Source organism: Rutidosis leptorrhynchoides, chromosome 10, assembly GCF_046630445.1.
Source record: "Rutidosis leptorrhynchoides isolate AG116_Rl617_1_P2 chromosome 10, CSIRO_AGI_Rlap_v1, whole genome shotgun sequence".
NCBI classification, from domain to species: domain Eukaryota; kingdom Viridiplantae; phylum Streptophyta; class Magnoliopsida; order Asterales; family Asteraceae; genus Rutidosis; species Rutidosis leptorrhynchoides.
In genome coordinates, this window is record NC_092342.1 from 75,037,190 (window position 1) to 75,064,593 (window position 27,404).

The following is a 27,404-nucleotide window of genomic DNA, read 5'->3' on the forward strand; positions in this document are numbered from 1 at the left end:
CGGGGACGCAGTGTCTTGAGTGGGGGAGAGTGTGAGAACTCATCCCACATCGGTGGGGGAGGAGAACGAAACACCCCTTATAAAGGGTGTGGATACCTCCTCTAGTGGACGCGTTTTGAGGGTGAGTCCCGAGAAACAAAACCGTGAGCCACCGTGCGTCGGGGCAAAGCGGACAATATCCACTACGGGTTGTACTCGGGCTGTTACATTTAAAACCTGGAAACACGATGAACACCATAAAATCGGATATACGCCGTCGTAGTGAAACCGGGGGCTGTTTTGGTTTGGATAATTAAAAATTATGATAAACTTTGATTTAATAGTTGTTCTTCTGGGAAAATGATTTTTCATATGAACATGAAACTATATCCAAAAATCTTGGTTAAACTTAAAGTGAAAGTATGTTTTTCAAAATGGTCATCAAGATGTCGTTCTTTCGACGGAAATGACTACCTCTTTAGTAATTGACATGTAACTTAAATTTCCGACAATAAACCTATATTTTTTCTGTTTGGATTCTTAAATTAGAGTTCAATATGAAACCATAGCAATTTGATTCACTCAAAATGGATTTAAAATGAAGAAGTTATGGGTAAAACAAGATTGGATATTTTTGATCTTTTTAGCTACGGGAAATGTTTAAAAAATCTATACAAATTATATCCTAGCTAACTTATATTGTATTATACATGTATTCTAATATATTATGTAATCTTGGGATACCATAGACACGTATGCAAATGTTTTGACATATCATATCGACCCATGTATATATATTATTTGGAACAACCATAGACACTCTATATGCAGTAATGTTGGAGTTAGCTATACAGGGTTGAGGTTGATTCCAAATATATATATACTTTGAGTTGTGATCTAGCCTGAGACGTGTATACACTGGGTCGTGGATTGATTTAAGATAATATATATCGATTTATTTCTGTACATCTAACTGTGGACAACTAGTTGTAGGTTACTAACGAGGACAGCTGACTTAATACACTCAAATCTTTAAAACATAATAAAAATGGTTGTAATTATATTTTGATCATACTTTGATATATATGTACATATTTTTATAGGTTCGTGAATTGATTCGTGGCCAAGTCTTATTTCCGAGGAAGGAAATATCTGTGAAAGTGAGTTATAGTCCCACTTTTAAAATCTAATATTTTTGGGATGAGAATACATGCAGGTTTTATAAATGATTTACAAAATAGACACAAGTACGTGAAACTACATTCTATGGTTGAATTATCAAAATCGAATATGCCCCTTTTTATTAAGTCTGGTAATCTAAGAATTAGGGAACAAACACCCTAATTGACGTGAATCCTAAAGATAGATCTATTGGGCCAAACAAACCCCATCTAAAGTACCGGATGCTTTAGTACTTCGAAATTTATATCATATCCAAAGGGTGTCCCGGAATGATGGGGATATTCTTATATATGCATCTTGTTAATGTCGGTTACAAGGTGTTCACCATATGAATGATTTTTATCTCTATGTATGGGATGTGTATTGAAATATGAAATCTTGTGGTCTATTGTTATGATTTGATATATATAGGTTAAACCTATAACTCACCAACATTTTTGTTGACGTTTAAAGCATATTTATTCTCAGGTGAATATTAAGAGCTTCCGCTGTTGCATACTAAAATAAGGACAAGATTTGGAGTCCATGTTTGTATGATATTGTGTAAAAACTGCATTCAAGAAACATATGTCGATGTAATATATTTCTATTGTAAACCATTATGTAATGGTCGTGTGTAAACAGTATATTTTAGATTATCATTATTTGATAATCTACGTAATGTTTTTAAAACCTTTATTGATAAAATAAAGGTTATGGTTGTTTTAAAAATGAATGCATTCTTTGAAAAACGTCTCATATAGAGGTCAAAACCTCGCAACGAAATCAATTAATATGGAACGTTTATAATCAATATGAATGGGACATTTCAATTACAACGATAATCGTTACGTATAGATATCGTTTTGAATTTCTTAGGTTAGTAGTCTTGTTTTATGTGTAAGGTTCATTGTTAATATACATAATAAGATACTTACTTATCATTTCATCATGTTAAACATATATATATTTTCATATATATAATATCATGTCATATACAAGTTATAATGTTCGTGAATCATCGGACAAACTGGGTGGTCAAATGTTAACACAAAATCCGTTTCAATTAATCAAGTCTTAACAAGTTTGATTGCTTAACATGTTGGAAACATTTAATCATGTAAATATAGTTTTCATTTAATATATAATCATGGAAAAGTTCGGGTCACTACAGTACCTACCCGTTAAATAAATTCTGTCCCGAAATTTTAGGCTGTTGAAGGTGTTAACGCATCTTCTGGAAATAGGTGCGGGTATTTCTTCTTCATCTGATCTTCACGCTCCCAGGTGAACTCGGGTCCTCTATGAGCATTCCATCTAACCTTAACAATTGGTATCTTGTTTTGCTTTAGTCTTTTAACCTCACGATCCATTATTTCGACGGGTTCTTCGATGAATTGAAGTTTTTCATTGATTTAGAGTCTAACAGAATATTGAGATCTTCTTTAGTAAAACATTTCTTCATATTCGAGACATGAAAAGTATTATGTACCCCGGCGAGTTGTTGAGGTAAGTCAAGTCGGTAAGCTACTGGTCCGACATGATCTATAATCTAGAATGGCCCAATGTACCTTGGATTTAGTTTCCCCCATTTACCAAATCGAACAATGCCTTTCCAAGGTGAAACCTTAAGCATGACCATCTCTCCAATCTCAAATTCTATATCTTTTCTCTTAATGTCCGCGTAGCTCTTTTGTCGACTTTGGGCGGTTTTCAACCATTGTTGAATTTGAATGATTTTCTCTGTAGTTTCTTGAAGAAGTTCTGGACCCGTAATCTGTCTATCCCCCACCTCATTCCAACAAATCAGAGACCTGCACTTTCTGCCATAAAGTGCCTCAAACGGTGCCATCTCAATACTCGAGTGGTAACTGTTGTTGTAGGAATTGCAATTGATGTTGCGGTTGTTGGGATAGTTATTGCGATTGATGTTGTGATTGTTGTTGTTGTATTGGTGACTCTTATCACTATTTTCCTCCCACTTTCTCTTAACTTGTTTCTTGTTGTCTTCTTCGGCCTCCTGTTCTTTAATCCTTCCCTTAATCTGATTTATGAGTTTGTGAGCCATTCGACTTGCCTTTTGTATGGAGGCGGGCTCGTGTGAACTCACATCTTCTTAAATCCTTTCTGGTAACCCTTTTACAAATGCGTCGATCTTCCCTTCTTCATCTTCGAACGCTCTTGGACACAATAGGCACAACTCTGTGAATCGTCGTTCGTACGTGGTAATGTCGAAACCTTGCGTCCGTAATCTTCTAAGCTCTACTTTGAGCTTATTGACCTCATTTCTGGGACGGTACTGCTCGTTCATTAAGTGCTTGAATGCTGACCACGGTAGTGTGTAAGCAGCATCTTGTCCTACCTGCTCGAGATAGGTGTTCCACCATGTTATCGCAGTACCTGTGAAGGTATGCGTAGCGTACTTTACTTTGTCTTCTTCAGTGCACTTACTTATGATAAACACCGATTCGACCTTCTCGGTCCACCATTTTAATCTAATTGGACCCTTGGTTCCATCAAATTCCAAAGGTTTACAGGCAGTGAATTCTTTGTAGGAGCATCCTACACGATTTCTTGTGGAATTAGTTCCACTGCTAGAACTAGAGTTATTGTTGTTATTTTACATTACGGCCTTTACTGCGGCTATGTTTGCAGCAAGGAAAACACGAAAGTTTTCCTCACTCATGTTCAAGTTCTGACGAGTCGTCGGTGCCATTTCCTTCAAAAATAGCCAAAAGAATTGAGTTAATCATATAGAATTTAAGAGTAGTCAATAGTATTTCGTAGCATAATATGAACTTATTTATAAAATCTTTTTCTTCATATTAGCATTTTATAGTTTTAATTCGAATAGTACCTACCCGTTAAGTTCATACTTAGTAGCTACTATACAATTCAACTACTACGATTCTATATGAAAAACTAATTACAATAATATTTCGCGTTCAAACTTTTATACAATAATTTACAAACATACAATACCACTATCTTACATATAGCATGAAATATAGCACACAATAACTTTGATACAAGGTAGTTGTGAAGTCAATTCTAGTTAAGCGCAAATCGTTCAGTAAAGGCAATAAAGACACGTAATTCATAGGTCCAGAAACAAGTCATGCATTCGAGTTTTACTAGTATTATCACTAACCCGTAAACATAACATGCTTCTTTATATTGCATGTTTGAAGCTCTTTCTAAAGAACGAAGTCCTATGTTGGGATATGTGGAGTCAAAATAGGTTCTCAACCCGTAGCGTAAAATTGCATTTGGGTTTCCCGCATTTAATGCCTTAAAGAAAACACGGCATAACTTAAAGTCTCCCCAATGTGATATACCCCATATTTCAAAGGAAAGCCTTTTATAAACTAAGGCATGCCTGGAACATCTTTCAAATGTTTGACAAACTAATTTTGCCATAAATAATTGTGCCGATGAATTCTGACCGACTCTAGACAAGATTTCATCAATCATGTCCCCGGGTAGGTCTTCTAAAATATTCGGTTGTCTAACCTTAACATCCATTGTGTGTTTTTATACTGTAAAATAGACGAGGATTAGATTCGTAAAAGATAATTAACAAATAATACAAGCAATTTTTACATATAACATAAAAATATAAGCACGCTACAATACATATATTACACAACATGATTACAACTCTTTATTCCGACTCACTCGTTTCTTCCTCCTCGGACTTGGTTCGTTTTACTAACTTCCTAGGGATATATGGTGCTCCTCTAATGCGAGCCGTCGTTTTCACAAATGGTTTAGAAAAACCTGGAGGCTTAGATGTTCCCGGGTTATAGTGAAAGTTTAAGAAATACGGGTGCTTACGGTACACCCCATCAGGGTATTTCATGTTAACGTAGAGTTCATCGGGGTTCGAATTAGGTTTCTCTATTTTGATGCCATTTCCCTTATTATTTTCTTTTTCTTTTTCAAATTGGGTGGAGGTAATTTCTATAACATCATCGGAATCCTCATCGGGATCCGATTCATCAGAAAATTGGTAATTTTCCCATTATTTTGCTTCCTCAGTGGAAACACCATTGACCATTTTTAACTTTGGTCCATTGGTTGAGAATTTTATTTATTTATTTGTTTTCTGTGGTTCTTAATATTTTCTCCTCCAGAACCTCTTCTTCTTCCGGTTCCTCTTCTTCCGGTTCCTCTTCTTCCAGTTCCTCTTTGGGAATTTGTGAATCTTCCCAATATATATTCGACTCTTCATTATTATTAGGTGAGTCGATGGGATTTGTACAAGAGGTAGACATCTATCACACAATAACAACACGTTAAGAGATTAATATATCACATAATATTTACATGTTAACAATTTGTAGTTTCCAACAAAAATGTTAAGCAATCGTTTTTAAAGAAAACACAGTCGAAGTCCAGACTTACTAATGCATCCTAACAAACTCGTGTAAGACCCTGTTTCGGTTTCAGCTTTGTTCAGTTATTCGGGACGCCGTCCAGGATGGTGGGACGCCGTCTAGCAGAGAAGGACTGGACGCCGTCCAGAATGTTGGACGCCGTGCAATTGGTCTGTCAGGCCAGTTGTGTAGTTTTTAGATTTTAAAAGGGGTATGTTGGTCTTTTAACTTGGTGCCAGTTTTAGGCCACAAATGGGCAAGGTTGAGCTCGTTCAACCTTATCTTCACCAACACAAACACTCTCAACCATATCTAGAGAGAGAGTAATGGTTTAGAGAGAGAGAGAGAGCTTGATTTGGAGAAGAAGGAGTCAGATTCTCACCAAAGCTCGAGTTTTAAAGTTGTTCATCTCATTCACGGCTACGTTATGGTAGTATTGGTAAGTTTAAACTCCAAATTTCATTTATTAGAATTGATATTCAAGTTAGGGTTTGAGTTTGATTAGTTGTGAAACCCTTTTAGATGATGAAGTGGGTTTATGGTGACTAGTTATTCTTGTCACTTGGCGGGTTTTGGGTTGGTTGACGATTTGGCCTTGATTAGGCTTTGATGATGGGTTTAATCAATAGGTTTAGTGATTATGGAAGTGTTGGAACCCTTTTGGGAGTATTTGGTTGACTAATTTTGAAATGGGTTAAAATTAAGGTTTGGTGTCAATTTGGGCAAGACGAGTGTTTAACACTTGTGTTCAGGTTTAATTGGCGTATTAGGACCATTTTCACTTGTGTTAGTGATTATTAGTTAGTTTGGGCACGGTTTGTGTTTGGAGGTGCATTTGGGTCAATATTGCACTAGTTGTCAATTTGGGTTGGTTTGTAAATCCTCCCTAATTGTGTTGTTGTATTTGTGATAATGGAATAGGTACATTCCATCGGCGAGTTGTGGATTATTCGGTGGCATTCATCAAGGCGACAAGGTGAGTGTTAATATCCTATGTGCATGTGTATGGGTAGGATGGGGCGGGTCGGGTGAAGTGGTTCTCGGTTATAGAGCTCACTTCACATATAGGTGGATTTGATGGACTTATGTATGGGTCCAATTGACACGGTTGTGCATTTTGGTTGACCACCTTTGGCGAGGTGCACACTTTGTGTGTGCTATATCACATATGCTTGTGATGTGGATTATACAACCCCAATGGCGAAGGGTTGGTATTGAGTTGTGATTGGAGAAGTGGATCACGTGTGGATGCGGATTCACAATGATGCGTGTAGTTTCGGTCATCTTATTGAGAAAATGAGTCTCATGTAGTTCGGATTCACGATGACTCGTGTAGTTCGGCCAGCTTATTGAGGTAGTGATCTCGTATGGTTGCGAATTCACTAAGGCTCGTGTAGTTCGGCCAACCTCGATGTTGTTGTGGTATTGAAGATAGTAATCTCGTGTGGATGCGGATTTACTAAGGCTCGTGTAGTTCGGCCAATCTTCATGTTGGTAATTGGTAGTCGGTTCCGGTATTGGGTTAAGGGGTTAACCTTGGACATTTGTATATTGTTTATATATTATCGTATTGTTGTGTTGTATCTAACCCTCTTGGTGTAGCTTATTGGCGTTGTTCACATCGTCGTTGGTGAACTTATATTTGTTGTTATTATTAGCTTGATGCTTAGTGATCGTACGGTATGCTTAGCTTAGCTTGCCTTTATGCTTGGATGCTCCGGTATGCGTTATTTGATTACTTATATGGCATGTCCATTTTATGCATATATATGTATGTAGTATATTCTCACTCACTAAGCGTTAGCTTACCCTCTCGTTGTTTACATTTTTATAGATTTGTATGGATGCGGTGGCTCGGGTAAGCGTGGGAACTAGTGGACTTGCGTAGTTGCTCTAGAAGATCTTGCTTTTGGATTTGATTAGGATTGGGTAGCGTATCCCCAATCACCATGCTCGGTCTTTAGTTTATGTTAAAACTCACGTGGTCGAAAACTCGTAATTTTGTACGAAAGTCGTAAAACGGCCGATTTGGGCCCGGTGTCGTAAAACTTGATTTTATCGTGGGAAACTTCTAGTTTTAATTATTATAACATATTGTGAAATTGTTTTCGTTTAAAAGTGTCGGGAAACAGGTTTTCCGCCCACGTAACTTTGACAAACTGATCAGGAACTTTTAGTACATTTGGACACCGTCCAAAAGGCTTGGACGCCATCCTGGTCTTCACAACTGGACGCCGTCCAGATAACTGGACGCCATCCAGATGTACTATGTTACAAAAATTTTTTTATGGCATGTTTTTGGATGGATAACGGGTTGGGTCGTTACAAGTGGTATCAGAGCATGGTCTAAGGGATTTAGGTGACTTGAGATAGGTGCCTAGACTTAGACTTTTGTGTGTGCTTATTTGTTGCGGGACTTGTAGGTGAACGGGTCGGAACGGGTTATAGTTAGTGCCTTGTTTTTAGGTGGACTAACGTTTATGTTAATATGTGGATACTATTAATATATTATTGCGTTGTGTTGGTTTATATCATCGAGTGAGGCGGTCGTTGTACTAACAAGTCGATACGGCGTGTGTGCGTAATAAGGACTTGCAAACCTTATTACAGTTGCAAATCGTGTCTAACAAGTGATGTACGATGAGTGTTTAGCAAGATGAGGCGGTGTTATGCATGCGGTTCTATATGTTTGTGGACTAATCATTTTGAATTCTTTAGAATGACGACGCGAAACGAGATCGAGACGAACGACGTGGAGTTTAACGCTAGAGTTGCGGTCGCCGTTGCGGAGCAAATGGGTGCGTTTCGAGAAGAAATGGATAGGAAGTATTCCGAATTTCATAGCAGTGGAGAAATGGAGCGTTGTCTTAAAAGCTTCATGAGGACTAAACCCCCGATGCACGACGGAAAATCGGATCCTTTGGTAAGCACAACTTGGATCTCGGATGTCGAAGGGTGTTTTCGTACTATTGATTGCCCTCCCGAGAAGAGGACAAGACTCGCTACTAGCTTGTTGCAGGGTAGGGCGAAGGATTGGTTGGATGGTAAGATTGATCTTATCGGTGGTGAGCCGTTTATGGCGTTATCGTGGGACGAGTTTAAGGAGGAATTCTTTGAGGAGTTCCATACATCAGTTGACTTGTCGGAATTGCGTAATGAGTTGCGAAATTTACAACAGGGTTCTATGTATTTAAATACTCTCAAGACGACCTTTATGGCGAAGGTTCGTTTTTGCCCGGAGTATTTGGGAAATGATCGTTTGTTGATGGAAGATTTCTATCGGACTTTGAATGATGACTTGAAGAATAAAATTAGATGGGGTTACGCGAAGTCGTTTGTAGAGTTATTCGCGGTGGCTAGGGGTTTTGAGTCGTATTCGCGATCGAAGATTGTTGAACCTTCAAGTGAGAGAATGGTTGTTTCGTATGGCGCTCCAAGTAAGAGAGCTAGGGGTGCAAGTGTGAGCACGGGTGGTACACGGACGAGTATATCGGATTCTAGTGCGTCTAGGTGTTACAATTGTAGCGTGAGGGGTCACAAGTCTTGGGAATGTTCGGTGCCAAAGGGTGATGGCACGGTGTGCTTCAGTTGCCAAGAAGAAGGACATCGTAAGTCAGAGTGTCCCGAGTTAGCGGGGACGGGTGAGGCAAGGAGACGTTAAGGCACGTTTCGTTTTAATAAATGTGTCCTTTGATTATTTATTATGTGTCGATTGAGTTCGGATGTGTTAAATGCCCTGTGTTGTGCATAGTATTGTTAAGGGTGACGTTCCTAATGGAATTACCCTACGGTGAAGTTTTGATTGATGGGCGAAGGGCGTAAGACTTGGTGCAACCAAGCATTTCTTGGTGTTCGGGAGATGTTTCTACCAAGCCTCGGAAATGGGCTTTGGTGTTCGGTTGTTAAGAGCGTGTTCGTTCTTGTGTTTGGGGTGGTGAACCATGAGGTTCATCGGGTGGATAAAACCCTAAAGATCAAGTGTTTGATCTCGATGTGTATGTTGGTAATGGGGTCTACGTGACGCGATGTTAGGTGCCTCTTTCATACCTACTAGCGTGGTATTCGACTCCGATGGTGTTGCGGTTACATTGTACTTAGGGTACCGGAGAGAAACCCTTAGGTACATGAGTGACTAGGTGGACATGTGACAAACTATAGCAATTGGATGATTGCGAGAGTAGAGTTTGTGTAATTTGTGGTACACTTTTCGTTCGAAGTGTTTAAGGATAGGTTAAAATCCTTCGGGTGCTCAAGATTGGAGCAAGAAGTGGCGATGGGTCGTGTGGACCCAATTGTTAGTAAATTCTACCCTTGGTAGCATTGTACGGTTGTACAAGGTGCGGTTATGGAACGTAGTTCCAAGTGGGGGAGTTACACTCCCGCACGGGGAGGTTTTAGTGTGAAATTTCGGATGATACTCTTAGTAGATTCGGGATTTGTGTCGGGACCTAGTTTTGGTCGATTTGTGGTAGAGTATAATTTCGGTTAAATTGTACTTATGGTTTCGGATTCGAATTACCACCGAGGTGGTAATGTGGTAAATCTCGTTGAGAGATAATGGACGTGTTTGACGAGCAAGGTGAGATTCCTCGATTAAGGGATGTGCGTGTCGGATTCTCTTCTAGAGAATTATTGTTTTGTGCCTATATGAGATATAGGTGGTTCTTGCTCGATTGTGATAGCGATGTTCACTTGGGCGTATGATTTATGTGCGGAAATTCCAGGCGGTATGGAATGATTTTAAGTATGCGTATCTATACTTTGTTGTGGTGAATGGTTAGTGTATTCCGTTAGGACTCACTATGGTGTAGCAGTGCGCGATGTTACACTACTCATTGATTGAGGCCAAAAGAGCGTATGTGATTGTTGGGTTATGGCCGTTGACTCGGTCCGCTAACTTCACCATGGTAGTAGTGTTATATCGGTATGGTATAACGTTATCAGAATGGGAGTACCATTCATGTGTTAAGATTTTGGGAAGTGAGTCGCGTGTAGTTCGGATTCATAATGACACGTGTGGATGCGGTCATTCTATTGAGGAGTGAATCACGTGTGGATGCGGATTCACGGTGACACGTGTAGTTCGGTCATCTTATTGTGGAAGTGAGTCTCGTGTAGTTCGGATTCACAATGACACATGTGGATGCTGTCATTATATTGAAGAAGTGAGTCTCGCGTAGTTCGGATTCACAATGACACGTGTGGATGCGGTCATTCTATTGGGATAGTGACTCTCGTGTAGTTCGGATTCACTAAGGGGCGTGTAGTTCGGCCAATCCCGATTGTTGTGCGGTGGAGGTAGTGGGTCGCGTATGGTTGCGGATTCACTGTGGCGCGTGTAGTTTTCGACCAGCCTTCATGTTGTGTGATCTATTGGTTGTTTTATATGCCAATGGTGGGGTCGTAAGGACCATGTTGTGTGATCTATTGGTTGTTTCATACGCCAATGGTGGGGTCGTAAGGACTATGTTGTGTAATCTATTGGTTGTTTTATACGCCAATGGTGGGGTCGTAAGGACCATGTTGTGTGATCTGTTGGTTGTTTCATACGCCAATTGTGGGGTCGTAAGGACAATGTTGTGTGATCTATTGGTTGTTTCATACGCTAATGGTGGTGTCGTAAAGACCATGTTGTGTGATCTGTTGGTTGTTTTATACACCGATGGTGGGGTCGTGAGGACCATGTTGTATGATTAGTGATGTGATAACCATGTTTTGCTCACATGTTGTTACGGGTGTGACAATAGTCGATTTTATACGCCTTGGGATTTGCGTTGTCATAGTCGTTTGGGCGCTATCAGTTTTAGCCGTTTGTTTATGATGTTACGATAGTTGCGTATTGGTCGTGTTGCGCACTACAAGGGATGTTAAGTGGCAAGTGTTATCCGTAAGGATTCACTTTTATTTCGGTCTTCTTCGGTTTAGTTGTTGACATTAGGTTGGTATGCGGTTACTTTAGCATTGTACTTAGTAAGGGTACGCTAAAGGGTTGATATCTCGGTTCGAGGTTGGTTGAGTTTTTCCCGATGTGAGGGAATGAGCAAGGTTTTTTAGCGCTCGGATTGGTGGATTTGATAAATCGCGGGTGACGATTTAGTTGTTAAGGATGATTCATTGGGAAGTATTATCTAAGAAAGTCGGATTGGGACTTATGTTTGAGGACCGTTGAGTGTGGTCCGTGCGGTTAAGTGGCGCAAATCGCGAGGACGCGATCATGTTTAAGTGGGGGAGAGTTGTAAGACCCTGTTCCGCTTTCAACTTTGTTCAGTTATTCGGGACGCCGTCCAGGATGGTGGGACGCCGTCCAGCAGAGAAGGACTGGACGCCGTCCAATTGGTCTGTCGGGCCAGCTGTGTAGTTTTTAGATTTTAAAAGGGGTATATTGGTATTTTCACTTGGTGGCCGGTTTTAAGCCACAAATGGGCAAGGTTGAGCTCATTCAACCTTATCTTCACCAACACAAACACTCTCAACCATATCTAGAGAGAGAGGAAGGGTTTAGAGAGAGAGAGAGAGAGAGAGAGAGCTTGATTTGGAGAGGAAGGAATCGAATTCTCACCAAAGCTCGGGTTTTAAAGTTGTTCATCTCGTTCACGGCTACGTTGTGGTAGTATTGGTAAGTTCAAACTCCGAATTTCATTTGTTAGAATTGATATTCAAGTTAGGGTTTGAGTTTGATTAGTTGTGAAACCCTTTTAGATGATGAAGTGGGTTTATGGTGACTAGTTATTCTTGTCACTTGGCGGGTTTTGGGTTGGTTGACGATTTGGCCTTGATTAGGCTTTGATGATGGGTTTAATCACTAGGTTTAGTGATTATGGAAGTGTTGGAACCCTTTTGGGAGTATTTGGTTGACTAATTTTAAAATGGGTCAAAATTAGGGTTTGGTGTCAATTTGGGCAAGACGAGTGTTTAACACTTGTGTTCGGGTTTAATTGGCGTATTAGGACCATTTTCATTTGTGTTAGTGATTATTGGTTAGTTTGGGCACGGTTTGTGTTTGGAGGTGCATTTGGGTCGAGATTGCACTAGTTGTCAATTTGGGCTGGTTTGTAAATCATCCCTAATTATGTTGTTGTATTTGTGATAATGGAATAGGTACATTCCATCGGCGAGTTGCGGATTATTCGGTGGCATTCATCAAGGCGACAAGGTGAGTGTTAATATCATATGTGCATATGTATGTGTAGGATGGGTGCGGGTCGGGTGAAGTGGTTCTCGGTTATAGAGCTCACTTCACATATAGGTGGATTTGATGGACTTATGTATGGGTCCAATTGGCATGGTTGTGCATTTTGGTTGACAACTTTTGGCGAGGTGCACACTTTGTGTGTACCATATCACATATGCTTGTGATGTGGATTATACAAGCCCAATGGCGAAGGGTTGGTATTGAGTTGTGATTGGAGAATTGGATCTCGTGTGGATGCGGATTCACGATGACGCGTGTAGTTTCGGTCATCTTATTGAGAAAGTGAGTCTCGTGTAGTTCGGATTCACGATGACTCGTGTAGTTCGGTCATCTTATTGAGGTAGTGATCTCGTGTGATTGCGGATTCACTAAGGCTAGTGTAGTTCGGCCAACCTCGATGTTGTTGTGGTATTGAAGATAGTAATCTCGTATGGATGCGGATTTACTAAGGCTCGTGTAGTTCGGCCAATCTTCACGTTGGTAATTGGTAGTCGGTTCCGGAATATATTTTGTGAAATGTCCCGTTCATATCGATTATAAACGTTTCATATTAATTGATTTTGTTGCGAGGTTTTGACCTCTATATGATACGTTTTTCAAAGACTGCATTCGATTTTTAAAACAAACTGAAATGTCCCGTTCTTATTGATTAAAAACGTTCCATATTAATTGATTTCGTTGTGAGGTTTTGACCTCTATATGAGACGTTTTTCAAAGACTGCATTCATTTTAAAACAAACCATAACCTTTATTTCATCAATAAAGGTTTAAAAAGCTTTACGTAGATTATCAAATAATGATAATCTAAAATATCCTGTTTACACACGACCATTACATAATGGTTTACAATACAAATATGTTATAACAAAATAAGTTTCTTGAATGCAGTTTTTACACAATATCATACAAGCATGGACTCCAAATCTCGTCCTTATTTAAGTATGCGACAGCGGAAGCTCTTAATAATCACCTGAGAATAAACATGCTTAAAACGTCAACAAAAATGTTGGTGAGTTATAGGTTAAACCTATATATATCAAATCATAATAATAGACCACAAGATTTCATATTTCAATATACATCCCATACATAGAGATAAAAATCATTCATATGGTGAACACCTGGTAACCGACATTAACAAGATGCATATATAAGAATATCCCCATCATTCCGGGATCCTCCTTCGGACATGATATAAATTTCGAAGTACTAAAGCATCCGGTACTTTGGATGGGGTTTGTTAGGCCCAATAGATCTATCTTTAGGATTCGCGTCAATTAGGGTGTCTGTTCCCTAATTCTTAGATTACCAGACTTAATAAAAAGGGGCATATTCGATTTCGATAATTCAACCATAGAATGTAGTTTCACGTACTTGTGTCTATTTTGTAAATCATTTATAAAACCTGCATGTATTCTCATCCCAAAAATATTAGATTTTAAAATGTGGGACTATAACTCACTTTCACAGATTTTTACTTCGTCGGGAAGTAAGACTTGGCCACTGATTGATTCACGAACCTATAACAATATATACATATATATCAAAGTATGTTCAAAAATATATTTACAACACTTTTAATATATTTTGATGTTTTAAGTTTATTAAGTCAGCTGTCCTCGTTAGTAACCTACAACTAGTTGTCCACAGTTAGATGTACAGAAATAAATCGATAAATATTATCTTGAATCAATCCACGACCCAGTGTATACGTATCTCAGTATTGATCACAACTCAAACTATATATATTTTGGAATCAACCTCAACCCTGTATAGCTAACTCCAACATTCACATATAGAGTGTCTATGGTTGTTCCGAAATATATATAGATGTGTCGACATGATAGGTCGAAACATTGTATACGTGTCTATGGTATCTCAAGATTACATAATATACAATACAAGTTGATTAAGTTATGGTTGGAATAGATTTGTTACCAATTTTCACGTAGCTAAAATGAGAAAAATTATCCAATCTTGTTTTACCCATAACTTCTTCATTTTAAATCCGTTTTGAGTGAATCAAATTGCTATGGTTTCATATTGAACTCTATTTTATGAATCTAAACAGAAAAGTATAGGTTTATAGTCGGAAAAATAAGTTACAAGTCGTTTTTGTAAAGGTAATCATTTCAGTCGAAAGAACGACGTCTAGATGACCATTTTAGAAAACATACTTCCACTTTGAGTTTAACCATAATTTTTGGATATAGTTTCATGTTCATAATAAAAATCATTTTCTCAGAATTACAACTTTTAAATCAAAGTTTATCATAGTTTTTAATTAACTAACCCAAAACAGCCCGCGGTGTTACTACGACGGCGTAAATCCGATTTTACGGTGTTTTTCGCGTTTCCAGGTTTTAAATCATTAAGTTAGCATATCATATAGATATAGAACATGTGTTTAGTTAATTTTAAAAATCAAGTTAGAAGGATTAACTTTTGTTTGCGAACAAGTTTAGAATTAACTAAACTATGTTCTAGTGATTACGAGTTTAAACCTTCGAATAAGATAGTTTTATATATATGAATTGAATGATGTTATGAACATCATTACTACCTTAAGTTCCTTGGATAAACCTACTGGAAAAGAAAAAAATGGATCTAGCTTCAACGGATCCTTGGATGGCTCGAAGTTCTTGAAGCAGAATCATGACACGAAAACAAGTTCAAGTAAGATCATCACTTGAAATAAGATTGTTATAGTTATAGAAATTGAACCAAAGTTTGAATATGATTATTACCTTGTATTAGAATGATAACCTACTGTAAGAAACAAAGATTTCTTGAGGTTGGATGATCACCTTACAAGATTGGAAGTGAGCTAGCAAACTTGAAAGTATTCTTGATTTTATGTAACTAGAACTTGTAGAATATATGAAGAACACTTAGAACTTGAAGATAGAACTTGAGAGAGATCAATTAGATGAAGAAAATTGAAGAATGAAAGTATTTGTAGGTGTTTTTGGTCGTTGGTGTATGGATTAGATATAAAGGATATGTAATTTTGTTTTCATGTAAATAAGTCATGAATGATTACTCATATTTTTGTAATTTTATGAGATATTTCATGCTAGTTGCCAAATGATGGTTCCCACATGTGTTAGGTGACTCACATGGGCTGCTAAGAGCTGATTATTGGAGTGTATATACTAATAGTACATACATCTAAAAGCTGTGTATTGTACGAGTACGAATACGGGTGCATACGAGTAGAATTGTTGATGAAACTGAACGAGGATGTAATTGTAAGCATTTTTGTTAAGTAGAAGTATTTTGATAAGTGTATTGAAGTCTTTCAAAAGTGTATAAATACATATTAAAACACTACATGTATATACATTTTAACTGAGTCGTTAAGTCATCGTTAATCGTTACATGTAAGTGTTGTTTTGAAACCTTTAGGTTAACGATCTTGTTAAATGTTGTTAACCCAATGTTTATAATATCAAATGAGATTTTAAATTATTATATTATCATGATATTATCATGTATGAATATCTCTTAATATGATATATATACATTAAATGTCTTTACAACGATAATCGTTACATATATGTCTCGTTTAAAAATCATTAAGTTAGTAGTCTTGTTTTTACATATGTAGTTCATTGTTAATATACTTAATGATATGTTTACTTATCATAGTATCATGTTAACTATATATATATCCATATATATGTCATCATATAGTTTTTACAAGTTTTAACGTTCGTGAATCACCGGTCAACTTGGGTGGTCAATTGTCTATATGAAACATATTTCAATTAATCAAGTCTTAACAAGTTTGATTGCTTAACATGTTGGAAACATTTAATCATGTAAATATCAATCTCAATTAATATATATAAACATGGAAAAGTTCGGGTCACTACACAAACCATAACCTTTATTTTATCGATAAAGGTTTAAAAACATTCCAAAGATTATCAAATAATGATAATCTAAAATATAGCATTTTCACACGACCATTACATCATGGTTTACAATAATATTACACAACAACTTAAGTCTTCGAATGCAATTTTTAAACAATATTATACAAGCATGCGGACTCCAATCCTGTCTTTATTTAGCATGCAACAGCGAAAGCTCTTAATAATCACCTGAGAATAAATGTGACGATCCGGAAATTTCCGACCAAATTTAAACTTTAATCTTTATATTATTCCGACACGGTAAGCAAAGTTTGTTAAGTTAAATCTCAAGAATTTTAAACTGTGTTCATACATTCATTATAACCTCGACCAAATTCCAACGATTCACGAACCGTTATATAAATAGACATGTATATGTATATATAAATTATAACTTGAGAATATTAATAAAGTATTAAACGTATAATACTTTACACGAACGTATTTGTTTCAATATGATTTTCGACGAAATTAAAAAAATATATATTAAATGATTGAATTATCAGAAACATTGAATTATGATTACAAGTCTCTATTGAGAGGTCCACTATGATTTGAGAAAATCTATTCCTCTTAACGATATTCAGAATAATTTGTAAAGCTATTTATAAATAAAAACAAAAAGTGTCATTTACGAAAGTTAGACAAAAGTTAGTAGAGAATTGGTTTCCATAATATTCTATTAATCTATTTTCAAACGTACAAAGACGTTTTCAGTTTAAAAAGAACTTTATTATTAAAACGTATATAACTTTTATAAATATCTAGAATCACTTTTGACAACTCATTACTTAACCAGTATAATAAATATAACGATATTTATATTTTATTTTATTAAATATATATAACGATTTAAATTAATATTATATATATTTATATGCGTATTATACGTATACAGTTTTATACTTTTACTATACTTTAACTTTACTTTTACTTTACTTTAACTTTAATAATTCATACTTTAATAATTTACTTTAATAATTCATAATTTAATAATTCACTTTAATAATTCATACTTTAATAATTCACTTTAATAATTCATACTTTAATAATTCACTTTAATAATTCATACTTTAATAATTCACTTTAATAATTCATACTTTAATAATTCAATTTAATAATTCATACTTTAATAATTCACTTTAATAATTCAAAAATCTATTATAAATAGAATTCAATAGGTTTCATTATTTGATAGAAACTTGAAAATATTTTCTCTAAACTCTCTCAATCGATTTACATATATATATTTACTTCGTATTATTTCAAGATATTATCAGTATACATAAAATATTACAACGGAGTGCTGTCCGAGTGATTTCGAAATTGTTTTTTTCGAGCGGGATAGAGCTAAGGAAATTATGGGTTAAAGCTATGGAGGTTATGGGTATGGTTCGGGAGTATTACTCGTGAGTTAAACTAGTGTTTATCATCTCTGTTGTGTCTACGTACTTTTCCTGCAATATTGAATCTCAATATTGATACGTTCGTGAATCCAAGGCCAACATTGCACTTGTTCAATGACGTCATATGTATTTTTACTATAAAATACATTATTGTGAGTTTCATTTGCTCCCTTTTTAATTGCTTTTGCAATATATATTTTTGGGCTGAGAATACATGCGCTGTTTTATAAATGTTTTACGAAATAGGCACAAGTACTAAAACTAATTATATGTGGGTTTAAACCAGAAATATACCCTTAGCTTGGTAACATTAAACTACTTGTCTATGTACGATAGGCGCGAATCCTAAAGATTGATCTATTGGGCCTGACAAACCCCATCCTGACTATGGGATGCTTTAGTACTTCGAGGTTATTTTAAACACACCTGATCTAGTGTACTTCAGAGGGTAAAACATGAACGTTAAGGCTTGTTACCGAGTGCCTACAACTTATAGAATACTTTTATACACTTGCGAGTGTACATATATTTATAAACGGAAATCTTGTGGTCTATTAATATATTGAAATGATTGTTATGATAAACCTATGAACTCACCAACCTTTTGGTTGACACTTTAAAGCATGTTTATTCTCAGGTATTAAAGAAATCTTCCGCAGTGCATTAGCTCATTTTAAGGATATTACTTGGAGTCATTCATGGCATATTTTGAAAGACGTTGCATTCGAGTCATTGAGTTCATCAAGATTATTATTAAGCCAATTATAGTTTGATGTATTATGAAATGGTGTGCATTCCGTCAACTTTCGTTGTAAAGAAAGTTTGTCTTTTAAATACGAATGCAATGTTTGTAAAATGTATCATATAGAGGTCAAATACCTCGCGATGTAATCAACTATTGTGAATCGTTTATAATGTATATGAACGGGTCCTTTCAGTTGGTATCAGAGCGGTGGTCTTAGCGAACCAGGTCTTGCATTAGTGTGTCTAACTAATAGTTGTTAAGATGCATTAGTGAGTCTGGACTTCGACCGTGTCTGCATGTCAAAAGTTTTGTTTATCATTTTTAGTCGGAAATCATCTACTTACCATCCTTAGGAAATTACTTGCTTATCATTCTTAGTCTAGACACGTCTTGCTGCATTGATTGCATGAATAGTGTATAGACAAAATTCATATCTTAGCGTATCTGCTAAATCATATCTTATCGTATCTATTACCGTAAACTTTGTCTGACATATTCCGTAAATTCCTCTGCAATCTATGAAATCTTTTGATCTATATATATAGATATTCTATGTAGTTAGAATACCACCCGATAGCCAAAAAATCATTTCGTATCGAAAAATCCTTTATCAAATCGTACGAAATGGAATTCGTCATCAGTTCAAGTTCCTCGGATTCCTAAATGGAATCCCACTCAAGTTCCGAAAGCAGTGTGACCGGAATGGATCAACCAATTAGTCGTCATCTATTCTGGATGAATTGGGGATGGGTTCGTAGCCTCCTTAATCATTGGTGACAAGAAGAAGGTGATCCTTTCCATCCACCACATTGCCCTCTTGGCAAAGAACCTGAAGCACTTACCGACGAACCTATCTGAAACACCATTTTCTCTCTTATTTCTAGAGTATCTCGTCACGATTACATACTACACCAAATTCTAGATTTTATTTATCTGCTCGTCCGAACCGACAATCACCCCGGTGTAATAGAAGAAGTCAACGAGCTTCGCGCTCGGGTAGTGGCTTTGGAGAATATGGTGCAAAGGTTACAAACACCAGCAGCAGCACCAGCAGCATAAACAGTACCACCATCAGCAACACCAACAGTACCATCACCACCAACAACAACAACATCCACATCCCACACCGCAACATCACAATCTGTATCTCAAACATCAATGTCATACGCCCTGTAAATATCCAGGAATATCAACAACAACAAACGATGAAGTATTAATTCATAAACTTCATTGAAGAAATATCTCTGTGGCAGTTATGTAATCTCCAAAATCTTAGAGATTATTTAATTCTGACCGTAAATCGGATGAGTGAACGGAGATGGTAGAGTAGAAACTTTGATCGAAAATGGTGTACGATTTACAAGCTAGAATTGTTTTACCAACAGCATCAACATGACCGTAGCATCATCAACACAGTCAGTGCCGTCAATATCGTCAGAATCAATAGCACCTGTAACATCACAAACTCTGTCAATTCAAGAATCATTGTGGACATCATTACGAATCAACAAAGAATATATTGTATCAACGAGTTATGAAGTATTAACTCATTTCCAATCGAAAGATTTTTATGTATATTTTATATGTATAAATTTTTAAACCATAATAAATCTTCCCGTACTAAGCTATTATGTGTGAATCTTAACTACTCAGTTAATTCATATTACAAATATGCAATGATGTACGTCCTTCGTCCGTAACTTAACCATCGTTAATTACAATCTCTGTCTCAATTCAATAAAAATCCAATTCATAATAAATCAAGTGTATTATTCGAATATATGTTTGATTTTACACTTTCATCATCGATGTACTCGAAACTTTTCAAATAACATCATTCGTACCTTGCGAAGTTCACAAGAATTTCACGAAAACTAACAAATAACAAAGTAATCATTCATAATTTCAATATTATTGAAGAAATACTTATGCAATTTATAAAGTTTTAGGTATTACTCAATTCTAGTTCCAACCATAAAACAAATGAGTTTAATTTAATATTAACTCATTAAATCTATATTACATCTAAAGAAAATATACACATATATTTTCATAAAGACTGTAATAAACTTCTTTTGTACACAATATTAATTGTGAAAATTTTTTTAACGGGTAGGTAATACCCGAGAGATATATAAATTCACAATTAATATATTACATTTTTCGAAACTGATTCAGCAATCATCAACTATACTCCCTACTTTCACAACAATATCCATTCTTTCATATAAATCAAAACAATCATACTCATTCAAATTCAATTACATATTCTGATTTTGAAATCGCATAATTCAATTCGAAATATAACCAGTATCATCACTCTTAGATTCCTATATCTTTCAAAGCTATACTTTAACTTCAAAACTGTGTTAGAACATCGTATGTATATTAACGATTATAATCGGTGTTCAAGCCCTTTGAAATACCTAAAGACACTTCAAATAATGAACAATCGAGATAATGATCCAACCACATGTTATCCACAGTTACGTACCTGAAAAACTCTTGAAACCAAAGTCATAATTTAACATGTATCCATGTCAGACCTTTTGGCATTTACTAGCTAAAATAACTTTTCAATCCCTTCTAAAAATAGACGATTTTGTCACAGCTCCAGCAAACTAACTTCAATTGTTCATTCGAATAAGCCTTATTATAATGATTACCCCTTCATCATTATTACCGGGGAACCTTTCATATCTCACCACATTAGCAGTAAACTTATTAACAACTTCATTGATCTTTGACTTTCCGAAAAATCTTTATATTTATCAAAACCCCATCATTTACTCATCTGCATCTTGTAACGAGAATTGCCATACGAATCATCTGAAATTAGCAATCAGTATTTTGAAATCTCGCAGCATGTCTACGCCAACAATTATATGTGTCTATCTTCTGGACTTATATACTTTGAATGTGAAGTTTCTGAAAAACACCCTAAACTGCGAACTAGTTCTCGAAATACTGATGAAGCAGCAAAAACTATAAACGACCTTAACAGTAAAAAGTTTGATGATAAAGAGTAGTGTGTTGGCAAAGCTCAGAAAAAGAGAAGATTTGGTACTGAAAAATACGGATTGAGCAAACCATGAAGAAGGCTGTGGATAAATCACAAGGACGAAATCTACCTTCAAAGAATCCAAATGATTCCGTGCCTGCTGAAGTCATTATCGAATACCTTGCTCCTGACTCTAAACCCTTACGGACAATATTCTTCATCATTCTCTAATATTAGAAACTTTAAGATATCATCGTATCTTTCATTATAAATATCCTCCATATTTCTGAAGATATTTCCATAATTATTCTTATCTGAAATCATTTACCTCATCGCGCTATCTGTATTATATCATAAAAGAAACTATTTTAGTTTCTAAATTCTGAAACATTCGAGTTTAAAATAGGAATATTCTTGAAGAAGTGTTAGGAGCTGAAGCATGAGTTAGTATAATATAATGACACTTGATCAACATGATTATATTACAGTAATTCATGCTGAGTTTCTAAATGGAACATGATGATTCACAGATCATAACGTCATCATGTGCTATGTTACACGACTCTTGTATTCTCTTTGATCTCTAAATATCAAAAAAATATTTCTTGATGATTCGGCCTTTTTTGAGGTATTCTGGTAATTTGACAAGTCAAGATCGTGCCATTACAATTTCCTTCCTAGAACATTAACAATGTTCATTCCAAAATTTATATCTGCGAATTCTGGACCATTACAAGCGGTGCTTAATCGCAAGAAGAAGAAACGAAAGGACAAAGCTCCGAACTAAAAATGGGAGTATAAATAATAGCAAATAGAAGAGAGCATTAACTGTAGATGACAATGATTATAGAAGAAGCAAGGACTTTGAAATATAAGGGAAGATATAAAACCCAACAACAACCCAGAAATCACAAACCGTATATATCAATGCATATAGCAATATAAAGACACGGGAGAACTAAAAACACTATAAAACCAAGAGTATAGTATAAGTAAATAGATTCTTCCGGAGGCAGATGAAAAAGAAGAGCGACAGATATGAAAGTGAAGAGTATATCAAGAATCAGCACTGGATGAAGCATATTGACAAATACTTTAAAATATGAGTTGAGAAGGTGTGAGTTGTAAGAAAACAAATGAGGTGGATTTATAGTGAAATATCCGACAGAGAAATCAAAATGGATTATCGCATTAATTCGAAGAGGATCATAATTTCCTTAATCGTCGAATAATCAAATCCAATATAGTTTACAAAGATTTTCATTTCGGAGATCAATCGTGATGACGTCAAAAGATACGACGAATCACTATTATCTTATTTCATTCATTTATGATAACTTCACTCACACGCTTCGAGTAATCGAATTATTTTATCCATTCTTCTTGAACATGATAAAACTCTATAATCGTTATAATAACATTCTCATTGTTAGTCATGACGACCTCTATCAAATTTCGGGGACGAAATTTCTTTAACGGGTAGGTACTGTGACGATCCGGAAATTTCCGACCAAATTTAAACTTTAATCTTTATATTATTCCGACACGATAAGCAAAGTTTGTTAAGTTAAATCTCAAGAATTTTAAACTGTGTTCATACATTCATTATAACCTCGACCAAATTCCGACGATTCACGAACCGTTATATAAATAGACATGTATATGTATATATATATTATAACTTGAGAATATTAATAAAGTATTAAACGTATAATACTTTACACGAACGTATTTGTTTCAATATGATTTTCGACGAAATTAAAAAAATATATATTAAATGATTGAATTATCAGAAACATTGAATTATGATTACAAGTCTCTATTGAGAGGTCCACTATGATTTGAGAAAATCTATTCCTCTTAACGATATTCAGAATAATTTGTAAAGCTATTTATAAATAAAAACAAAAAGTGTCATTTACGAAAGTTAGACAAAAGTTAGTGGAGAATTGGTTTCCATAATATTCTATTAATCTATTTTCAAACGTACAAAGACGTTTTCAGTTTAAAAAGAACTTTATTATTAAAACGTATATAACTTTTATAAATATCTAGAATCACTTTTGACAACTCATTACTTAACCAGTATAATAAATATAACGATATTTATATTTTATTTTATTAAATATATATAACGATTTAAATTAATATTATATATATTTATACGCGTATTATACGTATAGAGTTTTATACTTCTACTATACTTTAACTTTACGTTTACTTTACTTTAACTTTAATAATTCACTTTAATAATTCATACTTTAATAATTTACTTTAATAATTCATACTTTAATAATTCACTTTAATAATTCATACTTTAATAATTCACTTTAATAATTCATACTTTAATAATTCACTTTAATAATTCATACTTTAATAATTCAATTTAATAATTCATACTTTAATAATTCACTTTAATAATTCAAAAATCTATTATAAATAGAATTCAATAGGTTTCATTATTTGATAGAAACTTGAAAATATTTTCTCTAAACTCTCTCAATCGATTTACATATATATATTTACTTCATATTATTTTAAGATATTATCAGTATACATAAAATATTACGACAGAGTGCTGTCCGAGTGATTTCGAAATTGTTTTTTTTGAGCGGGATAGAGCTAAGGAAATTATGGGTTAAAGCTATGGAGGTTATGGGTATGGTTCGTGAGTATTACTCGTGAGTTAAACTAGTGTTTATCATCTCTGTTGTGTCTACGTACTTTTCCTGCAATATTGAATCTCAATATTGATACGTTCGTGAATCCAAGGCCAACATTTCACTTGTTCAATGACGTCATATGTATTTTTACTATAAAATACAGTATTGTGAGTTTCATTTGCTCCCTTTTTAATTGCTTTTGCAATATATATTTTTGGGCTGAGAATACATGCGCTGTTTTATAAATGTTTTACGAAATAGGCACAAGTACTAAAACTAATTATATGTGGGTTTAAACCAGAAATATACCCTTAGCTTGGTAACATTAAACTACTTGTCTATGTACGATAGGCACGAATCCTAAAGATAGATCTATTGGGCCTGACAAACCCCATCCTGACTATGGGATGCTTTAGTACTTCGAGGTTATTTTAAACACACCTGATCTAGTGTACTTCAGAGGGTAAAACATGAACGTTAAGGCTTGTTACCGAGTGCCTACAACTTATAGAATACTTTTATACACTTGCGAGTGTGCATATATTTATAAACGGAAATCTTGTGGTCTATTAATATATTGAAATGATTGTTATGATAAACCTATGAACTCACCAACCTTTTGGTTGACACTTTAAAGCATGTTTATTCTCAGGTATTAAAGAAATCTTTCGCTGTGCATTAGCTCATTTTAAGGATATTACTTGGAGTCATTCATGGCATATTTTGAAAGACGTTGCATTCGAGTCATTGAGTTCATCAAGATTATTATTAAGCCAATTATAGTTGGATGTATTATGAAATGGTGTGCATTCCGTCAACTTTCGTTGTAAAGAAAGTTTGTCTTTTAAAAACGAATGCAATGTTTGTAAAATGTATCATATAGAGGTCAAATACCTCGCGATGTAATCAACTATTGTGAATCGTTTATAATGTATATGAACGGGTCCTTTCAATAAACATGCTTTAAACGTCAACAAAAATGTTGGTGAGTTATAGGTTTAACCTATATATTTATCAAATTGTAATAATAGACCACAAGATTTCATCTTTCAATAACATACAATCTGCATAAAAATCATTCATGTGGTGAACACCTGGTAACCGACATTAACAAGATGCATATAGAATATCCCCATCATTTCAGGACATCCTTCGAACATGATAATTTCGAAGTACTAAAGCATCCGCAACAATGGATGGGGCTTATTAGGCCCTATAGATCTATCTTTAGGACTCGCGTCAATTAGAGGCCAGTTCCCTAATTCTTAGATTACCAAGCTAAAAGGGGCATATTCGGTTTCGATCCATTCAACCATATAATGTAGTTTCACGTACTTGTGTCTATTTTGTAAAACATTTATAAAACTGCATGTATTCTCATCCCAAAAATATTAGATTTTAAAAGTGGGACTATAACTCACTTTCACAGATTATCCCTTCGTCAGAAAATATCACTTGGCCACTGGTCGATTCACGAACCTATAACAAATATATACCTATATCAAAGTATGATTCAAATATATTCACAATATGTTTTATTATGTTTTAATGATTTAAGTTTGTTAAGTTAACAGTCCAACGTTCGAAGTCCACAATTAGTTGTCCACAGTTAGTAGTACAGAAATAAATCAATATATATTATCTCGAATCAATCCACGAACCAGTGTATACAAGTCTCAGACTCGATCACAACTAGAAGTATATATATTATTTTGTTTTCAACCTCAACCCTGTATAGCTAACTCGAACATTACCGCATATAGAGTGTCTATGGTTGTTCCAAATAATATATATAGATGACGTCGATATGATATGTCAAAACATTGTATACGTGTCTATGGTCTATCAAGATTACATAATATATGTTAGAATACATGTATAATACAATATAAGTTAGTTAAGTTATGATTAGTATAGATTTTTTACAAAGTTCACGTAGCTACAACAAGCAAAAATATCCAATTTTGTTTTACCCATAACTTCTTCGTTTTAAATCCGTTTTGAGTGAATCCAATTGCTATAGTTTCATAATGAACTGAAATTTATGAAACTAAACAGAAAAAGTATAAGTTTATAGTCAAAAATACAAGTTACAAGCCATTTTTGTAAGAGGTAGTCATTTCAGTCGAAAGAACGACGTCTTGATGACCATTTTGAAAAACATACTTCCACTTTGAGTTTAACCATGATTTTTGGATATAGTTTCATGTTCATAAGAAAAATTATTTTACCAGAAAGAAAACTTTTAAATCAAAGTTTATCATAGTTTTTAATTATCTAACTCAAAACAGCCCCCGGTTTCACTACGACGTCATATGTCCGGTTTTACGGTGTTCTTCGTGTTTTCAGGTTTTAAATCATTAAGTTAGCATATAATATAGATATAGAACATGTGTTTAGTTGATTTTAAAAGTTAAGTTAGAAGGATTAACTTTGTTTGCGAACAACTTTAGAATTAACTAAACTATGTTCTAGTGATTACAAGTTATAATCTTCGAATAAGATAGTGTTATATATATGAATCGAATGATGTTATGAACACCATTAATACCTCAAGTATAGTAGGTAAATCTACTGGAAATAACAAGAAATGATCTAGAGCTTCAAAGGATCTTAGATGGCTTGGAAGTTCTTGAAGTAGAATCATGACACAAAAACAAGTTCAAGTAAGATTTTCTACTCGAATTAAGATAGTTATAGTGATAGAAATTGAATCAAAGTTTGAATATGAGTATTACCTTGAATTAGAATGATAACCTACTGTAAGTAACAAAGGTTTTTTGATCTTAGATGATTACTTGGAATGGATTAGAAAGCTTGGAAGTATACTTGCAAACTTGAAAGTATTCTTGATTTTATGAAACTAGAACTTATAGAATTTATGAAGAACACTTAGAACTTGAAGATAGAACTTGAGAGAGTTCAATTAGATGAAGAAAATTGAATAATGAAGGTGTT